A 17,487-nucleotide genomic window follows, 5' to 3' on the forward strand; every position below is an offset into this window, starting at 1 on the left:
TGTCCGATGCATCGACCTCTACGATGAACTGCCTGTCGGGATCTGGTTGAATGAGGATGGGGGCTGAAGTAAATAGGGCCTTGAGATGGGAGAAAGCTTCGTCGGCCTCTGGGGGCCAGGTGAAAGGGATCTTGGTGGAGGTAAGGCGAGTGATGGGTGCTGCGACCTGGCTGTAATTACGGATGAACCGCCGGTAAAAGTTGGCAAAACCAAGGAAGCGTTGGAGCTCCTTACGTGAGGTGGGTGTAGGCCACTCAGTTACCGCACGAATCTTGTGGGGGTCGGCCCTAACCTGGCCGCGCTCAAGAATCACCCCCAGGAATTCCACAGAGTCCATCTGAAATTCACACTTTTCAGCCTTGACGAAAAGTTTGTTTTCTAGGAGCCGTGAGAGGACCTGGCGAACATGAGCGCTATGTTCCTCCAGTGACCTGGAAAAGATGAGAATGTCATCAATGTACACGAAGACAAACCGGTTGAGGTAGTCCCTGAGAACATCGTTTACCAATGCCTGAAACACCCCTGGGGCATTACACAACCCAAAAGGCATAACAAGATATTCAAAGTGTCCCAATGGGGTGTTGAATGCTGTCTTCCATTCGTCGCCTTCCCGGATTCGTACCAGATGATAGGCGTTACGTAGGTCAAGCTTGGTAAAGATGGTGGCGCCCTGCAGTGGGTCAAAGGCAGAGGAAATCAAGGGCAGGGGGTAACGGTTCTTCACTGTGATTTGATTAAGGCCCCGGTAATCGATACACGGCCGTAAGGTTTTGTCCTTCTTCTCCACAAAGAAGAACCCCGCCCCCAAGGGAGAGGACGATGGGCGGATGATCCCCGCGGCGAGAGAGTCGGAAATGTAGGTTTCCATGGCGCTCCTTTCAGCCCGAGAGATGTTGTACAGCCGGCTGGTAGGCAGTGGAGCTCCAGGTAATAGATCGAGGGCACAGTCATAGGGTCGGTGGGGGGGTAGAGATTGGGCACGGTCTTTCCGAAAAACCTCACGGAGAAAATGATACTCCTGGGGAACGTTGGATAGGTCGGTGTCTTCTGTGTCAGGGGGAGTGTGAGTCGGATTTCCTGGCTGTGGAATGGCAGAGACCAGACAATTAGCATGACAAAAGTCGCTCCAGACCGCCACTCGTCCTAGGGCCCAGTCAATATGGGGATTATGGAGCGCTAACCAGGGGTAGCCCAGAACTAGGGGGGTCTGGGGAGCCTTGATTACAGCGAAAGAAAGGGTCTCCCGGTGATTACCCGAAAGAATAAGGGTCAAAGGTGTGGTGCGGTGGGTGACCCGAGCAATGACCCTTCCATCCAGGGCACACGCGGTGACCGGGGGATCGAGGGGTTCAAGGGTGCACCCTGTCTGGGCTGCCAGCCCCTCATCAAGCAAATTGTCCTCTGCACCCGAATCCACAAGGGCCTGGAGGGGAACTGAGCCGCCGTGCCAGCAGAGGGTGGCCCGAATCCGAAGGTGAAGTTCCCTGGGTGGTGGGGGTTGCTGAGAGTGGCCCGCCAGTACCCCCACGGCTACTGACGAGCCCTCTCTTTTGGTCGGGTAGGGCACACCTGCAAAATATGTCCCACCTCGCCACAATACAAACACTGCCCGGTTCTGAAGCGACGAGCCCGCTCCTCGGGGGTGAGCCTAGCACGCCCCAACTGCATCGGTTCAGGCTGTTGTATAGTGGATGAAGGCGTGCCAACGGGACTGCCAGAGGGCTCCAGGGGACAAAACAAGGAAACAGGTGGACGAGACCCTGGGCCAAGCCTGGCTGCCCCTTCGCGGCGCCGACCCCGGAGGCGGTTATCCAGGCGGATAGCCAGGGCGACCAGGGAATGAAGGTCAGGGTTTTCTTCCCTTACCGCCAACTCATCCCTCAGGGGTTCCATGAGGCCCCTTTGGAACGCCTCCCGAAGAGCCTCCTCATTCCACCCTGAGTCAGCAGCCAAGGTCCAAAACTCAATAGAATATTCTGCCACCGACCGGGAACCTTGGCGTAGGGAAAATAGGCGGGCTGAGGCACTTCCCGAGTGGTCTGGGTGATCAAAGACAACCTTAAAACGGGTGAGGAAGTCAGAGAACGTCCCCCCCCGTGGGTCCTCTCGGGACTGAACCGCCTCAGCCCAAGAGAGTGCTCTGCCCCTAAGATGACCAATTATGAAGGCAACCTTACTAGCGTCAGTGGCAAATGTGGCGGGACGCTGACGAAAGATAGATTGGGACTGGAACAGGAAACCTCGGCACCTGTCCAAGTCCCCATGAAAGGGTTCGGGGTTGGGGATGGGTGTCTCCAAAGGGACCTCTGGGGCCCCAGGCTCTGTAGGAACAGCGGGTGACCCCAGAGGCACCTGGGGTTCAGCGAGAGGAACCGGCACTGGGGGGCTTAAACGGGCAACCTGTTGGGTAAGATCCGCGAGCCGCTGGGTGAGGGTGTCCAACATCTGGTTGTGCCGAGTCAGGACCATGCCCACAGTAAGGTCCTCGCCTGTTTGTGCATCCACGGGTTCCATGCTGGCCAGATTGTACTGTTATGATATGGGGGTTTGAGAAAACCCGTAACGTAGGGGAACCCAAGTATGGATGCACAAAAAGGAGCGAGAACTAAAGTTGACAATGAATATTTATTAGATTCAGACAAACAGGGGAAATGGTGATAGGTCCAAACAGAGGACACTGAAGCGGCTGGAGCAATACTGTGGGTAAGAGGAGCTATGATCTGAGTCCAGGAACAAGAGGGGTTGGTGTCCAACACTGTCCAGAGCTTAGGCAGAACAAACAGTGGCAGTGGGAGAAGAACCAGGGTCACAGGAGCTAGGAGCCAAGTCCAGGAACCAACAGGAGTGCAGGGGTGGTAGTGGAAGATGAACCAGGGTCGCAGGAGCTAGGAGCCAAGTCCAGGAACCAACAGGGAAGCCAGATGATGAATGGATCGCTGGGCTAGAATCAACCGGGAAGAAAAACAACAACGTTGAAAAATAGTTTGAACAGCAACAAGATAATGTCCTTTAAAAAGAGAGATCAGCTCAGGAGTCAGGTGTCACTGTACCGCGGTGACAAGCAGACAATCTGGCGATGCGTGGTGGAAAAGCCGGCGTTTATAAGCGGTAGCTGATTAGATGGAAAATGAGGTACAGGTGAGTGAGGTCCGCCCTCCAGCGATCCATTGGCTGGCTTCCACTGCAATTTCTGGGGACAGTACCCCTCCAAGCCGCTGGGGGGAGAAGGAAGCCGGGCAGGCAAAAACACACACACATATCTAACAAGAACAAAAAGCGAAAGTCCGAAATAAACTTTAACGAAAAATAAAACGGAGGATAACAGAACTAACAAAGTACACAAGCGGAAAATACAAATGAAAATATAACCATAGAAAACGAAAGTAACAAGGTAAGAGCGGATTATAACAGTCCTGTTTTGTGGCTGAACCGAACCACACTGTGATGGATGTGCACAGGACAGATTCAATGACATGCGGTGTAGATCTGTTTCAACAGCTCATGTGGCAGACCGTGTTTCCTCAGTTGACAAAGTAAGTACATCCTTTGCTGGGCCTTTTTTAGGATGGAGTTGGGCTGTCCAGATGTTCTAAGATGTAGTGCAATCCCATGTTGCCTGCATCATCCACCACGCACACAAACGTCCTCACAGAAGCTAATGTACGATGTCACAGTGTCAGTGAGTTCAACCGAACTGTTGGTTGCAGTCTCAAAAACACTCCAATCTATACAGTCAAAACAGTCCTGCAGTTCCTGCTTTGCCTCGCTGGTCCATTTATTCACAGTTTTAACAACAGGCTTAGCTGATTTTAGTTTCTGCTTGTATGTTGGAACAAGATGAACCAAGCAGTGATCAGAATGTCCCAGAGCTGCACTGGGCACAGAGCGGTATGCATCTTTAACTACAGTATAGCAGTGGTCCAATATGTTATTGCCCCGGTGGGACAATTGATGTGTTGTCTGTATTTTGGAAGTTCATGTTTCAGTTTTGCCCTGTCCCCAATATGATAAAAAGTAAATCCGCATATTTCTGCTCCAAACAGGTTATCTGGTCAGCCAGGCTTTTCTGTGCAGCATCCACATTAGCCTGAGGTGGAATGTAAACACCGACCAAGATAAAGGAGGGAAAAAAAAGGTGAATAAAATGGCGTGCAGGTAAAAAAAAAACTTTGTTTCTAGATCTGGGCTGCAGTGTTTGTTTAAAACTGTGACATCTGTGCACCAGTTTTCAATGATATAAAAACATATTCCACCACCTTTAGTTTTACCTGAGAGTCCTGTTACGGGATAAAACAGCAGCATTAAAAAAGAAAACATCAGCATTAAAGGAGAACAAAACAGCAGCATTAAGGGAGAAAACAGCAGCATTAAAAAAGAAAAAAGCAGCATTAAAAAAGAAAACAGCAGCATTGAAGGAGAACACAGCAGCACTAAGGGAGAAAACAGCAGCATTAAGGGAGAAAACAGCAGCATTAAGGAAGAACACAGCATCATTATGGAAGAAATGAGAAGCATCAAGGGAGAACACGAGCATTAATGGAGAAAAAAGCAGCATTAAGGGAGAACACAGCAGCATTAAGGAAGAAAACAGCAGCATTAAAGGAGAACACGAGCATTATTGGAAAAAAGCAGCAATTGGGGAGAACACAGCAGCATCTAGAAAGAACACAGCAGCATGAAGTAAGAACACAGCAGCATTAATAGAGAAAACAGCAGCATTATGGGAGAACACAGCAGCATTAAAAGAGAAATGAGCAGCATCAGGGGAGAACACAGCAGGATTATGGGAGAACACAGCAGCATAAAGGGAGAACACAGCAGCATTAAGTAAGAACACAGCAGCATTAATGGAGAAAGAAGCAGCATTAGGGAGAAAACAGCTGCATTACAGGAGAACACAGCAGCACTAAGGGAGAACACAGCAGCACTAAGGGAGAAAACAGCAGCATTAAAGGAAAAAAAAGCAGCACTAAGGGAGAAAACAGCAGCATTAAAGGAGAAAACAGCAGCATTAAAGGAGAACACATCAGCACTAAGGGAGAACACAGCAGCACTAAGGGAGAAAACAGCAGCATTAAAGGAGAAAACAGCAGCATTAAAGGAGAAAACAGCAGCATTAAAGGAGAACACAGCAGCACTAAGGGAGAACACAGCAGCACTATGGGAGAAAACAGCAGCATTAAAGGAGAAAACAGCAGCATTAAACGATAAAATAGCAACATTAATTGAGAAAACAACAGCATTAGGGAAGAAAACAGCAGCATTACGTTTGAACACAGCAGCATTCAGGGAGAACACATCAGCAATAATGGAGAATAAAGCAACATTAAGAGAGAACACAGCATCATTAAATAAGAAATGAGCAGCATCAAGGGAGAACACAGCAGATTTGTGGGAGAACACAGCAGCATTAAGGGAGAACACACCAGCATTAAGGGAGAACACACCAGCATTAAGGGAGAACACAGCAGCATTAGGGGAGAAAACAGCAGCATAAAGGGAGAACACAGCAGTATTAATGGAGAAAACAGCAGCATTCAGGGAGAACACATCAGCAATAATGGAGAATAAAGCAACATTAAGAAAGAACACAGCAGTACTAATGGAGAAAACAGCAGCATTCAGGAAGAACACAGCAGCATTAAGGGGAAATATAGCAACATTAAAAGAGAACACAGCAGTACTAATGGAGAAAACAGCAGCATTCAGGAAGAACACAGCAGCATTAAGGAAGAAAACAGCAGCATTACGTTTGAATACAGCAGCATTAAGAGAGAACACAGCAGTGTTAAGGGAGAAAACAGCAGCATTCAGGGAGAACACATCAGCAATAATGGAGAATAAAGCAACATTAAAAGAGAACACAGCAGTACTAATGGAGAAAACAGCAGCATTCAGGAAGAACACAGCAGCATTAAGGGGAAATATAGCAACATTAAAAGAGAACACAGCAGTACTAATGGAGAAAACAGCAGCATTCAGGAAGAACACAGCAGCATTAAGGAAGAAAACAGCAGCATTACGTTTGAATACAGCAGCATTAAGAGAGAACACAGCAGTGTTAAGGGAGAAAACAGCAGCATTCAGGAAGAACACAGCAGCATTAAGGGAGAACACAGCAGCATTAAGGGGAAATAAAGCAACATTAAGAAAGAACACAGCAGTACTAATGGAGAAAACAGCAGCATTCAAGAAGAACACAGCAGCATTAAGAGAGAACACATCATCATTAAAAGAGAAATGAGCAGCATCAAGGGAAAACAGCAGCATTATGTGAGAACACAGCAGCATTAAGGGAGAACACAGCAGCATTAAGGGCAAAAACAGCAGCATTGAGGGCGAACACAGCAGCATTAAGGGAGATTACAGCATCATTAAAGAGGAAATCAGCAGCATCAAGGGAGAACACAGCAGCATTAAGGGAGAAAACAGCAGCATTAAGGAAGAAAAAAAAGCATTATGGGAGAACACAGCATCATTAAATAAGAAATGAGCAGCATCAAGGGAGAACACAGCAGCATTATGGGAGAACACAGCAGCATTAAGGGAGAACACAGCCACATTATGGAAGAACACTGCAGCGTTAAAGGGAGAACACAGCAGCATTAAGGGAGAACACACCAGCATTAAGGGAGAACACAGCAGCATTAGGGGAGAAAACAGCAGCATTAAGGGAGAACACAGCAGTATTAACCCTTTCATGCCATGTAACATAGTCATAGAAAAAACCTTATTGTGTAAATACCGTACATAGCATAGACTATATATACACACCATTATAACCAGAAGAATCAGTTCTTTAAAATGATATAAAACTCAGTATGGTTATTTAAATGTAATATAACCAAATCTATACAAAAATCCTCCAAAATCAACCTAAAAAACCTCTCAATTTCTATTTCATACATAAATACTTAAATTTTTAACACATTTCTGTGCAATATAGAGAAAAATATAGAATATATGAAATGTTTGCAATTTTGTGAGCCATTTGTCAAGAAAATAATTTTGAATCTATCATCTTCTATTCAAAAGTTATGATCAATTTAGCAGAAGGTGTCATTTAGCAATTTAGAATGTTCGTGTTCGAAACCAAACTGTGTGACCTTGATTTTTAAATGGCTGCACAAGGTCTTCGATCACTTTTATAGCCAAATCAGTTATGCGCCCATCAAGACTGCCTGTGTATACATCAAAGTCTAAGGTATATCCCGAATCTGAAGTTGCAATGACCCACAATTTGAAACCCCAGCGAGTAGGTTTGCCCTTCATGTACTGCTTGAATCCTGATCGACCTTTTGATTTTACCATTCTCTCGTCTATGCTCAGATTTTCTTTAGCCTGGAAAAGCTGCTGACACTTGGTTTTGAGGTGGTCTATCAGGTAACGCAACTTCCTAAGACGATCAAGATTATTTTCTGTGGCAGGATCTACAACATGGAGGGCTGCCATCAATTCCTTGAAACGGTCACGGGACATGAATAACTTGGCCCATGAACCCTGAAGAGATCTGGTTCCCCAATATCTGTGAATGCTGTGGAGGGACGTGAAACCCATGTAAATGAGGAGCCCAAAAAACCGGTAGAATTCATCTGGGGTCACTTCTTCCCATGCCCCATGATGGTTCGCATAAGACGGCCTATTCAGTACAAGCTCCCACCCCTTAGAGTTTGTAAACTGGCAAATCTCAGCAACAATTGTGTACGTGAAAAACAACTTGAAGAAGTCGATTTCACGCAAGGTACTTGTGGCTGACCGTACAGCCCTGTGCACACTTCCCAGATCTATGCCTACTGGACGAGAGGGATTAAATGGTATGGGCTCTGGTGCTTCTGTGTCTACATCATAGGAAGGAAAGGATACAGATTCAGGGAAGCGTTTCCGCTTCCTACCTGACATGGGACAAGAAAGACTAACCAAACCCATAAAAGAAAACAAACATTAGTAAAAATCATAATCTGAGTTTGTACTCTTTTGTTGATTTTATATTTTTGTTGGCAGCCCTGATTGTGTGTGTGGGTGCAAATGCTGACATTTATTGTCAGCATATATGTACACACACACATTTACAAATACACACTCTTGGAATACATGTATTTACCGATAGGAGGTTGTTGGTTGATCCCTCTGCTCATCTTGCTCTTCTTCATCCTCTTCTTCCTCTTCATCCAGGAGCTCCATGTCCATGAAGTCCTCCTCTTCAATGGTCATGCCTTCATGATCTTCATCGCTGTCATGTTCAGCAATAAGCCTAAGCTCGTCAGGGCCTAGCCGCTGTCTCCTCTTCAGAGACTCCATAAGGCGTGCATATTGAGCCTTGTCTCCATCCATCTCAGAATAATAAAAGAAAAGAGATTACAATGAATAAAGGTGGTGACAGTGATGTTATTTTAAAAATAATTACATATATGTAGAATTCAATCACAAATGCTCTATATGTTTTTGTCAGAAGCTAATGTCCACAGGCTCATGTTTTGAAGTAAACTCAAGTACACTGAACCAATACATATGACAAAAGTTTCTCAAATCTGGCACATGGTTTACACATAAAACAATAATTATTTGAGAGGAGCAATAATTACAAGACAAAACTTGATGCTATGGTTATATTTAAAAATGTTGTAAATAGTCACAGACTGAAATGTTATGCACCTGTATGCTTTCAAAAAAAGCTTTCAAAAAAAGTTTGATACCATATTTTAGTCCCTTTCAAATATCTCTTGCAATACATTAGAAAACTATGCAAATCTGACAGAAATATTTTATAGATAAAACTATATTTCACTGATACAAGTAAGAATTACCACAGAAAAAAATATATTATGGTAAAAAAAAAGTTGCCCAGACTGACATGTTATCTACTTATATGCAATTATATGGTAGCATAGCATACTTTAGTCTCTTTCAAATAAATGCAGCAATTTTTTAGAAAATGATGCAAATTTCACAGAAATATTTTATAGATAAAAAAATATTTCTCTGTTATAAGTACAAATTACCACAGATCAAATATACCATGGAAATAAAGGTTATAAATTGCCCAGACTGACATGTTATCCACCTTTATGCTTTCTGCCTCAGCTAACTTACTTTAGCCAGTCATGCTAAATGCATGTAATGCAAAATGTAATGCTATTATGAGCAAAGCTAAGGTGATTTCTAAGCAGACTTTAGACAGTATTGAAGTAAAACAAGTAAGCTATAACTGATTTCAAGATTACATGCATAAAATTAGGGCTGAAACGATTCCTCGAGTAACTCGAGTAATTCGATTACTAAAAATGATCGATTCAAATTTTTCGCATCGAGGAATCGTTTATTCCATACACTGATACCTAGCTCACGGTGTTTCGCACGGGACACGCGTTTACGCTGTGTTCAGGTGACGCGAGGAAGCCCCAGGGCTGCGTCCCAAATCTCTCAATGAAACAGTACCTAACAGGACTTAATCCGGGTACTTTTCACCTGTTTGTACACACTCGTACTGTTCAGTATGTAGTAGCGATTTGAAATGGAGCCGAGATTTGAAAGCGCGGACTGTAAAATGGAGAGAAAGAGAGAGAGAGAGAGAGTACAGCGGGATGAGCAGAGAGGAACAGAGAAAACGACTGAAAGTTTGAGATCAGTCGCACAAATTAGAGGCAATGTTTACGTATTATTGTTTATTATGTATATACTGTATATATATACAGTATATATACAGTGTATCACAAAAGTGAGTACACCCCTCACATTTCTGCAAATATTTTATTATATCTTTTCATGGGACAACACTATAGAACTAAAACTTGGATATAACTTAGAGTAGTCAGTGTACAACTTGTATAGCAGTGTAGATTTACTGTCTTCTGAAAATAACTCAACACACAGCCATTAATGTCTAAATGGCTGGCAACATAAGTGAGTACACCACACAGTGAACATGTCCAAATTGTGCCCAAAGTGTCAATATTTTGTGTGACCACCATTATTATCCAGCACTGCCTTAACCCTCCTGGGCATGGAATTCACCAGAGCTGCACAGGTTGCTACTGGAATCCTCTTCCACTCCTCCATGATGACATCACGGAGCTGGTGGATGTTAGACACCTTGAACTCCTCCACCTTCCACTTGAGGATGCGCCACAGGTGCTCAATTGGGTTTAGTCCATCACCTTTACCTTCAGCTTCCTCAGCAAGGCAGTTGTCATCTTGGAGGTTGTGTTTGGGGTCATTATGCTATTGGAAAACTGCCATGAGTTTTCAAAGGGAGGGGATCATGCTCTGTTTCAGAATGTCACAGTACATGTTGGAATTCATGTTTCCCTCAATGAACTGCAGCTCCCCAGTGCCAGCAACACTCATGCAGCCCAAGACCATGATGCTACCACCACCATGCTTGACTGTAGGCAAGATACAGTTGTCTTGGTACTTCTCACCAGGGCGCCGCCACACATGCTGGACACCACCTGAGCCAAACAAGTTTATCTTGGTCTCGTCAGACCACAGGGCATTCCAGTAATCCATGTTCTTGGACTGCTTGTCTTCAGCAAACTGTTTGCGGGCTTTCTTGTGCGTCAGCTTCCTTCTGGGATGACGACCATGCAGACCGAGTTGATGCAGTGTGCGGCGTATGGTCTGAGAACTGACAGGCTGACCTCCCACGTCTTCAACCTCTGCAGCAATGCTGGCAGCACTCATGTGTCTATTTTTTAAGGCCAACCTCTGGATATGATGCCGAACACGTGGACTCGACTTCTTTGGTCGACCCTGGCGAAGCCTGTTCCGAGTGGAACCTGTCCTGGAAAACCGCTGTATGACCTTGGCCACCATGCTGTAGCTCAGTTTCAGGGTGTTAGCAATCTTCTTATAGCCTAGGCCATCTTTGTGGAGAGCAACAATTCTATTTCTCACATCCTCAGAGAGTTCTTTGCCATGAGGTGCCATGTTGAATATCCAGTGGCCAGTATGAGAGAATTGTACCCAAAACACCAAATTTAACAGCCCTGCTCCCCATTTACACCTGGGACCTTGACACATGACACCAGGGAGGGACAACGACACATTTGGGCACAATTTGGACATGTTCACTGTGGGGTGTACTCACTTATGTTGCCAGCTATTTAGACATTAATGGCTGTGTGTTGAGTTATTTTCAGAAGACAGTAATACACTGTTATACAAGCTGTACACTGACTACTCTAAGTTATATCCAAGTTTCATGTCTATAGTGTTGTCCCATGAAAAGATATAATGAAATATTTGCAGAAATGTGAGGGGTGTACTCACTTTTGTGATACACTGTTGTTGTGATAATAATTAGCTTCAAAAGATTAATAACCTTTTTAATATGAAAGGGGCACCACCGGAATTTAGTTTATTTTAACTTAGGTTTTGGCAAATTCCAGAAAAACCAAATTAAGGACCAATCAGCTCTATTCTGTAGGATGGAATTCTTTAAGTCTATTCTCGCTTCTGGTAATCAAAATTAACACACTCAACTTAAATGATTATCATATTTATTGAAGTTTAAAACATAGCAAGAACAGTACTTGATAAAAAGGAATACATGATTAAACAGTAACAAGAGTAAAATTATGGAAAATACTAAATCAAATATTAAGAACTTATGAATGGAACCTTTTTGGTAAAAAGAGGAAGATGTGTCTAATCAGGGTGTCTATTATTAATGGGTTTTACGTTAGAAAAAGAATAACCGACAGAACCAAGCCCTTCACGAAAGCAAGAATGTATGGTCTACCTTTGCAGTCTTCAAAGTTCAGTGATGGTTCTTCACGTTGGAGCTCTTTTGACCGGTTTCAATAGACGGCTCAGTGGCTCCTCTGGTCGGGTCAGCTCAACAACGCAGTGCAGGTAGTCTGGATGTTCGCTTCCTTAGAACAGCTCTGCCAGGCGACTCACACCAAGGATTGCGTGAAGAGGTTGGGTTCTGCCTTCGCGTCCGAATCTGGGCAATAAGCGTTGAAAAGAAGGCTTGTGGCTGATGTCTGTCTGGTGGATGCGACCAGCGCTTCTCCTAGACGGTAGTGGCTCTAGAGCAAAGCCAGCTGAGTATCACCGTTGCCGGACTGTGGATTCAGTCGGGTCAGCTGTCCTCTGGTGATCTCCTCGGGTCAGTCAGCTTTAGCTCTTCCTTGTTGAAGTCTAGAGTGCCGAGTTGGAGCGTTCAGTTCTTTTTTCGAGAGCGTCGAAGGTCGAGAAGGTCTGACTAGCATCAGCTTTTACCGCCTCTTTTCAAGTGGCCGTGAGGGGAGGAGTTTTGCTTAGGGAAGACCAATAAGATGACCAGGACCTCCTACAGAGGGTGTGGCGTAATTTTATCTTCCCCGGTCCCACCAGAAAGGACAAACCTTTTAAGCAACCACTGGGTGGCACTATAGTACTCCCAAATTGCTACTTTTGTCTAGCATTAAACATTCCAATATTTCTTACACTTTAAATGTTTATACTAGATACGGACTGGTATGGACACTCTTATAAGTATATCTACTGTATATATACTGGGATGTGTTAACTTTTAGCCACAAGAATCAACAAGCATCAAGTGTTTTTGATAACTTTAGCACACCTTAATAGGATTATACATGTATAACTATAAGCACACAATCTGATAAATGATTACTAAAACAACTTCATACATTCACATGCATACATTCTGTGGAGACAACAGAGCAGGAAATACTTCCTAAGATTTTAAGCTTATGTTGAATCAGCCTAATATTTGAACAGTTTTACCCTGAGCAAATTATAACATATAAGCAGACAGCATATTGCCAAACTAGAACAATTACAATTCTGGAATGTGTAATTGTGAGTGGGTTCTTCTGTGGGTGTGTAGGTGTGATCTTTCCTAGCAGATCTTGGGGACTCTGAAAGCCCCGGTGCCTTAATGTCTGGAGTGGAGGGTCCTTGTAGCTGTGAAAGAGTCGTTAGAGAGTCATTAAGAGACAGACTCCCACACATCAGAAATCCCCAGGCTAATAAACATTAGGGAATATTGGCCCAAATGGGGTTTTTTATGGTTAAAGCCTGCCTTTTGTTTACACAAAAGAGGTCTGGAAAGTCAGTCCGAAATCCTGTTCTCCCCAGGGAGGCTTTTGGTGTGTTAGTTCAAAGGGTCGTAAATCCAGAAAGGAGGGGTCAAATGGGGTTCGTGTCATGACTTGAAGATTACAATTTCGCTGGCGCGTCCAGGCCTGAAGTGAAGAGATCCTAGTTTTAATGTTTTAGTTTTAATAAGAAGAAAAAGAAAATAGAAATCAAAATATCCATGACACTACACTGTATATATACAGGGGTTGGACAATGAAACTGAAACACCTGGTTTTAGACCACAATAATTTATTAGTATGGTGTAGGGCCTCCTTTTGCGGCCAATACAGCATCAATTCGTCTTGGAAATGACATATACAAGTCCTGCACAGTGGTCAGAGGGATTTTAAGCCATTCTTCTTGCAGGATAGTGGCCAGGTCACTACGTGATGCTGGTGGAGGAAAACGTTTCCTGACTCGCTTCTCCAAAACACCCCAAAGTGGCTCAATAATATTTAGATCTGGTGACTGTGCAGGCCATGGGAGATGTTCAACTTCACTTTCATGTTCATCAAACCAATCTTTCACCAGTCTTGCTGTGTGTATTGGTGCATTGTCATCCTGATACACGGCACCGCCTTCAGGATACAATGTTTGAACCATTGGATGCACATGGTCCTCCAGAATGGTTCGGTAGTCCTTGGCAGTGACGCGCCCATCTAGCACAAGTATTGGGCCAAGGGAATGCCATGATATGGCAGCCCAAACCATCACTGATCCACCCCCATGCTTCACTCTGGGCATGCAACAGTCTGGGTGGTACGCTTCTTTGGGGCTTCTCCACACCGTAACTCTCCCGGATGTGGGGAAAACAGTAAAGGTGGACTCATCAGAGAACAATACATGTTTTACATTGTCCACAGCCCAAGATTTGCGCTCCTTGCACCATTGAAACCGACGTTTGGCATTGGCACGAGTGACCAAAGGTTTGGCTATAGCAGCCCGGCCGGGTATATTGACCCTGTGGAGCTCCCGACGGACAGTTCTGGTGGAATCAGGAGAGTTGAGGTGCACATTTAATTCTGCCGTGATTTGGGCAGCCGTGGTTTTATGTTTTTTGGATACAATTCGGGTTAGCACCCGAACATCCCTTTCAGACAGCTTCCTCTTGCGTCCACAGTTAATCCTGTTGGATGTGGTTTGTCCTTCTTGGTGGTATGCTGACATTACCCTGGATACCGTGGCTCTTGATACATCACAAAGACTTGCTGTCTTGGTCACAGATGCGCCAGCAAGACGTGCACCAACAATTTGTCCTCTTTTGAACTCTGGTATGTCACCCATAATGTTGTGTGCATTGCAATATTTTGAGCAAAACTCTTACCCTGCTAATTGAACCTTCACACTCTGAAGATTGGCCACCAGACTGGTCCAATTTAGCCATGAAACCTCCCACACTAAAATGACAGGTGTTTCAGTTATTTTGTCCAACCCCTGTATATATATACAGTATTTATATATATACTGTATATACTGTATATGTGTGTGTGTGTGTGTGTGTGTGTGTGTGTGTGTATATATATATATATATATACAGTCCCCTCCAAAAGTATTGGAACAGTGAGGCCAATACCTTTATTTTTGCTGTAGACTGAAAACATTTGGGTTTGACATTAAAAGATGAATATGAGACAAAAGATCAACATTTCAGCTTTTATTTCCAGGTATTTACATCTGGATCTGATACACAGTTCAGAAGATAGCACCTTTTGTCTGAACCCACCCATTTTTCTTGTGAGCAAAAGTATTGGAACAGGTGACTGTCAGGTGTGTTTTGTTGCCCAGGTGTGTCCTGTTACACTGATTATTTAAACAATAAATAGTGCTGATTGTCTATGCTCACAAGAAAAATGGGTGGGTTTAGACAAAAGGTGCTATCTTCTGAACTGTGTATCAGATCCAGATGTAAATACCTATATATACCTATATATATATACTGTATATATGTAATCGCTGGAATAATCAATAGAATACTCGATTACAAAAATAATCGATAGTTGCAGCCCTACATAAAATCTAACTTTGGAGTTTGAGAGCAGCCTGTTCAAACCACATGGCTGCAGGGTGCAACACACAGCTCTGGTAGTTTAGCTTAGCTCACTGCTATTCCCTTATTTGTGTAAAACTGCTGCATACTTTATAAACTACTAAACAAACGAGACTAAAAAGGTATCTGATAAACTCTCGACACGTATTTATTTCCATCTAGATGGACATAAAAAACCTTACAATCGATTCATAAAGGAGAGTGTGCAGCTGACTGACTAAACTTAGAACGCAGCTCTCAAAAACACCTCAGCTTTTCCAAAGTGTAAGCACTAATAATATTACAATTTTACCATTAAAGCCAAGTTTTCTGAGTAGAATTGAAAAGTAATAACACTAATAAACAGCTTTTAAATAAATATTTTAAATATTTTTTAATATTTTACAATATGAAATAAATACCTTATTTCACTGACAGAATATCTCTTTCTGTGTTGTTATCCAGTCGACTGTCTCAGCTGCGTCCGTGTGAGGGCGGGGCGAATAAAAAAAAAATTCTCCTCATTCTCATTAAATATGCAAACCAGCCACGACACAAACCGCTTGACCAATGATATTGCCTGTTAGCCTGGGTTGTCAGCTACCTGGGGCAGTTTTCAGATTTACAATCAGTGATTGGACGGCGGAGATATAAAGCTTTAAGCCATCAAAATTATTGTTTCGAAATTTGAATGGGCCGGCTTTAAAGGGTTAATGGAGAAAACAGCAGCATTCAGGGAGAACACATCAGCAATAATGAAGAATAAAGCAACATTAAGGGAGAACACAGCAGTACTAATGGAGAAAACAGCAGCATTCAGGAAGAACACAGCAGCATTAAGGGGAAATAAAGCAACATTAAAAGAGAACACAGCAGAACTAATGGAGAAACCAGCAGCATTCAGGAAGAACACAGCAGCATTTAAGGGAAATAAAGCAACATTACGTTTGAACACAGCAGCATTAAGGGAGAACACAGCAGTCTTAAGGGAGAAAACAGCAGCATTCAGGGAGAACACATCAGCAATAATGGAGAATAAAGCAACATTAAGAGAGAACACAGCAGTACTAATGGAGAAAACAGCAGCATTCAGGAAGAGCACAGCTGCATTGAGGGAGAAAACAGCATCATTAAAGATGAAATCAGCAGCATCAAGGGAGAACACAGCAGCATTATGGGAGAACACAGCAGCATTATGGGAGAAAAAAGCAGCATTATGGGAGAACACAGCATCATTAAAAGAGAAATGAGCAGCATCAAGGGAGAGCACAGCAGCATTAAGGGAGAAAACAGCAGCATTAAGGGAAAACACAGCCATATTAAGGAAGAACATTGCAGCGTTAAAAGGAGAACACAGCATCAATAGGGGAGAAAACAGCAGCATTAAGGGAGAACACAGCAGGATTAAGGGAAATAAAGCAACATTACGTTTGAACACAGCAGCATTAAGGGAGAACACAGCAGTCTTAAGGGAGAAAACAGCAGCATTCAGGGACAACACATCAGCAATAATGGAGAATAAAGCAACATTAAGAGAGAACACAGCAGTACTAATGGAGAACACAGCAGCATTAATGGAGAACACAGCAGCATTAAAGATGACATCAGCAGCATCAAGGGAGAACACAGCAGCATTATGGGAGAACACAGCAGCATTATGGGAGAAAAAAGCAGCATTATGGGAGAACAAAGCATCATCAAAAGAGAAATGAGCAGCATCAAGGGAGAGCACAGCAGCATTATGGGAGAACACAGCAGCATTAGAGGAGAACACAGCCACATTAAGGAAGAACATTGCAGCGTTAAAAGGAGAACACAGCAGCAATAGGGAAGAAAACAGCAGCATTAAGGAAGAACACAGCAGCATTAAAGAATAAAAAAGCAGCATTAAGAGAGAACACATCCGCGTTAAGGGAGAACACAGCCACATTAATGGAGAACACAGCAGCATTAAAGGAGAACAAAGCAGCATTAAGGGAGAATACAACAGCATTAAGGGAGAAAAGAGCAGCATTAAGGGAGAACACAGCAGTGTTAAGGAAGAACACAGCAGAATTAAGAGAGAACACAGCAGCATTAAGGGAGAACACAGCAGCATTAACGGAGAACACAGCAGCATTAAGGGAAAAAACAGCAGCATTAAGGGAGAACACAGCAGCATTAGGGGAGAACACAGCAGCATTAGGGGAGAAAACAGCAGCTTTAAGGGAGAACACATCAGCAATAATGGAGAATAAAGCAACAATAAGAGAGAACACAGCAGTATTAATGGAGAAAACAGCAGCATTCAGGAAGAACACAGCAGCATTAAGCGAGAACACACAGCAGCATTAAGGGAAAACACATAACAGCATTAGGGGAGAACACAG

The 17,487-nt window shown here is 43.6% G+C and overlaps 1 long non-coding RNA gene across 1 annotated transcript; it reads right to left on the reverse strand.

Moving 5' to 3' along the window:
- Positions 1 to 2,611: 2,611 nt before the first annotated feature.
- Positions 2,612 to 3,404, reverse strand: LOC134311431 (uncharacterized). The gene is made up of 2 exons (XR_010011421.1): positions 3,051 to 3,404; positions 2,612 to 2,941 (listed from the first exon to the last, which is right to left on the reverse strand). It is a non-coding gene; the product is annotated as an uncharacterized LOC134311431 (long non-coding RNA).
- Between the last annotated feature and the right edge of the window lie 14,083 nt (positions 3,405 to 17,487).

The sequence above is a fragment of the Trichomycterus rosablanca genome, chromosome 4, assembly GCF_030014385.1.
Source record: "Trichomycterus rosablanca isolate fTriRos1 chromosome 4, fTriRos1.hap1, whole genome shotgun sequence".
NCBI classification, from domain to species: Eukaryota; Metazoa; Chordata; class Actinopteri; order Siluriformes; family Trichomycteridae; genus Trichomycterus; species Trichomycterus rosablanca.